The 6,965-nt window shown below is 36.6% G+C and overlaps 1 non-coding gene across 1 annotated transcript; it reads left to right on the top strand.

The window, feature by feature from the left end:
* The first annotated feature begins 632 nt into the window (after positions 1-632).
* Positions 633-767, top strand: LOC121101453. Its single transcript, XR_005833440.1, has one exon. It is a non-coding gene; the product is annotated as a small nucleolar RNA SNORA52 (small nucleolar RNA).
* Positions 768-6,965: the final 6,198 nt, after the last annotated feature.

Below are 6,965 nucleotides of genomic sequence, written 5' to 3' on the forward strand. Positions count from 1 at the left end.
AAAAAGGGGTCTCACATTAACAGGCAAGACACTGAATTGCAGTGTTCAATAAGTATTCATTCAGCACCCAATGTTAGAAAAATTTGGAAAGGAAAAATTACTATGGATTGACTAAAATTTCCCCTTTTCATTCTAATTAGAACTCCCTTCATTGTGCAAACTAATGACCCCAAAAGGCATTTAAGTAAGTAAGGTAGATACCGAGACAAATTCAAAGATAAGTAAAATCCATTGTTTAAGATATATTTCAAATTATAATCAAAGTTATATATGTGTGTGTGTGTGTGTGTGTGTATACAAACATATAGAGAGCTACAATGAAAAGTCACAACTTTTCTTCCTTAGAGGAAACTTCTTTGACATATTTCTATTTTAGTACTCTTAATTGTAAACTCAGTAACTCCAAGTTATGTATTTAAGTCATTAATTCTTGATTTATAATTCTTTAGTTATATTTATTATTTATTGTGAAAAATACTCAAACTCTTGCCTACAGTCATCTCTCCTCTCAATGTCTTTTTAAATATAGTCTGCTGATTATTATCTATAAATTTTTTAATAACCTGAACGTTTATTTATTGATTCAAGAACTTTTGGTAGTATTTTAATTTCTTCCTGAATAAGAAAAAATATCGTCTGTCCCAATCCCCGCTGGTCAGCCTGTGGTTTGCCATGTTTTGCCTGGGGACCAGATCATGCTAGAAACCTCACCCAGAGGAGTGAGCAAAGCTTCAGGAGGCTTGTGCTAGGGGTACTTCTAGACCTCAGCGGGGTGGGCATGGTGGGAGGAGAAGAGATGATATCCTTCTACTTCCTTCTACCTCTTCTTTCCTGACACACCTTGTGAAATATTATCATGAATGTTTTTTATAATTTGTCTGTTTGCCTTATAACTATCCATTGCTCTTGTTATTGGTTCTCCTTTGGCCTCTGATTCTTTGTCCACATTGCTCCACAGGCCTTCACTAAGTAATCTCCTTGTCTTTAACCAAATACAAGTTATTTATCCCCTAATTTGGCAAAGTGTCCCAAACAGTCTCCTTTTTGGGATTTCATCACCTACTATATTAAATTCTCAATGTTTCTAGGAGAATTGAGGTGGTTCTAGAAGAATTGAGGTGGTTCTATGTAATTCAAACAAAGACTTTATTTCTCTACTCTGCCACTTGCTAATTGTATGAATCTGGGCAATTACTAAGCCTCTTTCAGCTTCAAATCTCTTTCTCCATAAAGTGCTGAAAACCAACAGCACAACATAGCACCACATATGTGGTGGGGAGAACCAAATGAGACATTGAATGTGGAGCACTCAGCAGTTTCTTCTATATACTTAGTGCTGGAAAAGGTTCGAAAATTATATAGCAAATATTAAGACAGCACAAAAAGAGGACGTTGCAATATCTCTAGCACCAAAGAGAAAAAAAATGGAGATTTAAAAGCAAGCTGGAAGCATCAAGGGCCAAGTGAAACAGGCACTCTCAAATTAATGATGTAATATCTGTATATGGTAAAAATAGCGTATTCAATAAATGAGGGGACATGTAAGTATAGAGAGTAAATATGTATCATTGGGTAAAAGTATTATTTGGTAAATGAAAGTCATTTGTAGATGTGAACTCATTGGACTAAAGAAACAAAATGAAATTTGTATTTGCTTCAGTCTGAGCCATTTCTGGTCCATTTTATCTCTCATCTCCTGGGAACTCCTTGGGGGAGCTCACACAGTATCTATAGGAGAAAGAATGTAAGTCAACAGTCCTCAAAATTTTGATTACATATTTCAGCAGTAAAAACTTTTCAGGACCTCTCTATTTTGGATATATATGTTTACTTATGAAGTTTTCATACGTAATACTAAATTCTGTTCTAAAACTATATACAATTTAAAAAGCCGCAACATAATGGAGTAATCAGTAAACATTACAAAATAACCTCCTGTATTTCAAAGCATTATTTTATATGTACTTCCATAATGGAAAAGGAAAAAGAAAACATTCTCAGGACAGAAAAATTATGATGAGGTGTTCAAACAGCCATGCAGGTTGGTCCTGCGTTGTTTGATCATCAAGTTGTATCCAGTCCCGACCGTGATACCTTGTACCACTGAAGTTGCTTGGAATGGAACAGGCCACAGGTAGAGGTAATCTTTTCAAATCTATTTCATCCTTTGCCTAAAGTGGTACCGTTTGAATAATTAATTACATCAGGAGTTAAAAGACAATACAGTGGAAAATAATCAGGCTTGATTGTGCCTTTGAAAATTTTTATGTCATACACTCATAGAGGTGAGAATATTTGTATAGCCTACAGGGGTAAATGGTCAAGACTTCTTAAGGTCAGAAGCGACTGGCCATAAGTCTCTTTCCATCCTCGGCTCCTCAGGGGACCCGAGGGTTGAAATGCTAGACGTTCTTGGAACTGATATACCAGTGGAGAAGCTCTGCCTGAGACCATGGATTGCTCCTGTGAGGAAGTGATTTCTGAGCTGTGTTTTAAAGATGTGAGTCAAAAAAATGGTTTTTAGTACTTTGCCATCTTCATGTATTATGCAACAATAGCATTCTTAGAGTTGATTGTCTTTGTATCTTTGTAAGCCCCCTCTTCAGACTGGATGTATTCTAACGGAGTTTGAACCATGTAGCCTTCCTGATACTATGTCCTCTCAATCCACTTTCCATATGACCTCTAGATTTGTTCTTAAGCCTTACTTTCATCAAGTCTCTTCATTGTTTCAAAACCTCAGTGACGTTCTATGTCTCAGTACATCAAATGCAAGAACTTAAGTCTGGCTTTTGCTGTTCCTCATAACATGGATCTATCTCCATATTCAGTTTTGCCTCTCAGATTTGTCATGCATTCACGCAGGTATCTATCCATTCATTTATGCACCACACATGTACTGAATGCCACATATGCACCTGTTGTTGTGTTAGGCATTAGGAATTTATGAATTAATAAGACGTGCCCTTGATGAACTAGCAGTCAAGTGTGGGAAAATGGAAGGAGTATTATATACAGCACAATAGATATTCTGGTAGAGTTAGAAATAAAGGACAGCAGCAAGGGATTATCCTGCATTGGCCATTGCTCTCGTGTAAATAAGGCCACATTGCTGAGGGCTTTAGTGGTGTTTTATTATTTAGATGTTTTCGTGTTCCTTAAAATGTTGCCAGTGGAAGGGTTTTATTTCAGAAATGAATCTTCTCTGATAGTTTGTTTACAGGAAAAATGTGGCAGACGGTGTGATACAGTCTTTAGAGCAACAAGCTCTAAAGAGTTGAATTTTAAAATGTGATTAACTTAGTATGCGGTCCAGAATAAATCATTTTACTGCTTGAGGTCTCGGTTGCTTCATTCATAACATGAGGATTGGCCTCAGTCATCTCTAGTGACCATTTCTGGATTACAATTTATGGTTGTGTATTTGGCCACTATGGTATCTGCCCTTCCAGATGTCCAGATAAGATTGTTTGTTACCAGTTCCAAACAGATGGGCTTGGGATCTGGGATCCTCAGGTAAGAGTAGTTCTTAGAAACACACTTGGGCTGGGCTTCTTAACCTCATGCAGTAGGGAATCAGCTAGAGGTGATAGTAATTGCAAAGTGTCCCAGGTGTCCCTCCTTCTTCAGGTGTAACAGGAGGTAACAGTCTGGAGCACAAGGCGAACAGAGTGGGCTCTGACGTGCATGTGTCCTCTCAGATCCTGATGGTTTTCCTCAGGCTGCTGGCCAGATGAAGAAGTGACGCTCCTTGCTGGGGAAACTTTAAAAAGAGGATGCTCAACTGGAATTGGAATGAGTTGTATTTGTTCTTTTCTTAAAGCAGAAGCTTCAAAGCTCTTGGATATTCCACAACAGGCTGAGTCTGACCTCCTCTGTCATTTCACTCCTTAAATCCTCCTAAAAGCCTCTAACATTTTATATATTTTAACCTTACACAGTACCTTTCAAAAATAACTTGCATTTCCTTATGAATGTTTTAAAGTATTTTTTTATGATTAGAATATGATTACATAGCCAGAGTTCACCGCTTTTACCATGGTCTTTGCATTAAAAGTATGTAAGTGTGACATTTGTCTTACACATGGACAATTACTATTCGGGAAAACTAGTGGCTCAAACGTCCATATTTGTTGTCAAGATGTCAGAAATTCCCTTGTCTATGTAGAATTTATTCAGATTAGTTGTCTATTTCCTAAATGCTAAAACTCTAAAATAAGAAAGAAAAAAAAGAACACTAGATAAACTTGTAAAGAAAAGAAAAAGTACAAAGTTGAGATAGAAGACATATATGAGGGCCCATTCTCTCCATCTTTTTCTACAAAAGGTTCTGCTCTGCATTCCAGAATGGGTGGATCAATATGGGAAGAAGAAGAAACTGACATGGGAAGGAATTATTCAAGATTTCACATACGGAGAAGGGTTTATTTTCTTTATATAAATTTTCATAAAATGTACTTGTTTCCCAAAAACCTTTTTGTGAAGTTTATGGTCAATGCTATTTTTGTGGGGTCACTTGTCAGAATTCATCTAACGAAATATTTTCTCAGCATTTTGCAAGCTAGACTGGTCTTCTGGGACCTCGAATCTTTGGTTAAAAAAAAGTAATAAACCTCTATGACATTAATGTTTCCATTTAATAATGACATTTTCATCTTGCATTTTATCCATCGATATTCAAAGGAATTAAGTATTTATCAAATCTTTTTAAAGTGAGTGTGTAAGTTTTTTGTATATCTTCAGCGTCTGCTCAACGTCAAGACTTCTTTAGAATTCTTGAAGTTGACGCTGGTGGGAAAATATCAAAAGGAAGAATGGGGAGAAGCAATATACCTACTATTTATTTGTGATAACCCCATGATTGCTCTATGTGTCCTTTTCATGGCATGCCCAGGACCTAGTACAGTGCTGCTACGCACATATAGGCACATACTTAGAGATACTTACTGGCCTGCATGGCCATGAATCGACTTCCATAGTCTCTTAACTGATGCTCCTCCTTCTGTTCTCACCATCCTGCTTTCTCTGGCCAAGCTATCTAAGAAAACCATGCTGAAGAAGTGATATTTCTGCCCAGAATGTATCCATACCTGTATTTGTTCACTTCATTATGATGAAATGAAAAGTCATGAACGTAAGCAATTTCCTTGGTTGGTTCATTAATCGAGCTCTAAAAGCCTACCTTAGGAATGCTGAAGAAGGCATTCTGTACTTTCTAAATGAATGAATAAGTGAATTGATAGATGCAGTTTGAAAGAAAAGGACAGGACAGGACAGGACAGGACAGGACAGGAAAGGAAAGGAAAGGAAAGGAAAGGAAAGGAAAGGAAAGGAAAGGCAGGGATAGATGAAAGAAACATTAAGATGAAAATTTCATAATAATGGATAACTTATTGTAGAGAGAGGGTGAGATGAAGTTCAAGCTATGTCCAAAAATCACTAGATGATTGGAAGACTGAGCTTGTCATTAACTGAAAGCAGATGTAGAGAAGAAGGTGGGAGAGGGGGCAGAGAAAGTGTTCATTTTGAGAGCTGCCCAGCTGTCCTGCTGGAGAAGTCCATCTTAGAGGTTGAAAGGCAACTCGGAAGCCTAAGGAAGAAATAAAACGAGAAAAGTAAAATTAAATAATATTATCATGGAATTCATAGTTTAAATGTTCATCTATATAATTCCTTCTCCCAGGAATGCTCACTTTTTCTTCATATATCTTGACAAGTGTTGTATTTGTTCTTCGTGGTTCAGATCAATGGTGACTTCATTTGGCAAGTCTAATTGACAGAAAGATCTCTCGCCATTTCACCTTTGGCACCACCATCATATTATTGCTTGAATACAGTAACACACTTATGGCACAGCATTACAAACAATAAGCTATATCCCTGTCTGTTCTAATTCCCATGTCCATACATACTTAGCTAATCCTGAAAGCAAGAAACATATTTATCATTAAATGATAGTAATAAAACTTTAATAATAGTAATGAGCACTTTAAATCTGAATTAATGAAAGCAGTAAATAGAATCAATCAACAAGAGAGTGAAGAGAAGCTGATACTGGAACGTTGGGGAAAGCTATATTAAAATGGATGAAGAAATGGAATTTATGATTGGTGAAGAGAGAACAGTAATGAAGATGGAGATTGTACAGAGGGGTAGGAAATGAAGCAAGAAATGTATTTTCTATTTCTTGGGGAAGGAGATATCAAGAACAAGGTGCTATTAAGACATAGACAAGGCCCATGGGTTCCTAGTGACCCTGGGCACTGGTGACCTATGAGACAACCATTTGGTGGATGGAGTAAAGGGGATAGAAACAAGACTGAAGAGAGGATGGGAGAAATGTAATGCTGAGAAGAGGATGCAGTCCCTCTTTCCAAAAAGTCTGATGACATGATGAAAAGAGATGTAATGATAATGCAAACAGCTGTGGGATCCTTAACAGTGTCATATTCTTACTTTCCTTATAATTTTAATATAGAGAAGAATTGAGATCCTATGTACTTTAAAAAAAGATATCCAACTTAAAAGAAGCCAAAATTGCAAGAGAAAGAGGGACTTAATGGAGCAGTTTCTCAAGATTATGCAGGAGAGGAGAGGAATACGAACACAGCAAGAGTATTTGATTGACTTTGGAAAAAGGGAGAGAGAACTATGAAACGGGAGGAAAGAAGAAATAGTGAAAGTAAAAGATTTTGTTTTGTTTGTCTGTTTCTGTTGGAAGGAAAAATTAAGGGCATTGCATAAAATAAGAATTTTTAAAATCAATGTTGTTAAATAGATACAATGGCAATAATTTTATCTGTGTCAAAAAGATTGCCAGTTCGATGTGAACAGAAACACACACATAATAATAGTCTTCCTGTGATGTAATTGAAATACAGTAAAAATTTTAATGACATTTACCAAATCTCTTCGAAGCCCAGAATACCCCTTTTGAGCATTTGATTATCTTAGCATTTTAATAT

The sequence above is a fragment of the Ursus maritimus genome, unplaced genomic scaffold (genome assembly GCF_017311325.1).
Source record: "Ursus maritimus isolate PB19 unplaced genomic scaffold, ASM1731132v1 scaffold_10, whole genome shotgun sequence".
In the NCBI taxonomy this organism is placed as follows: Eukaryota; Metazoa; Chordata; class Mammalia; order Carnivora; family Ursidae; genus Ursus; species Ursus maritimus.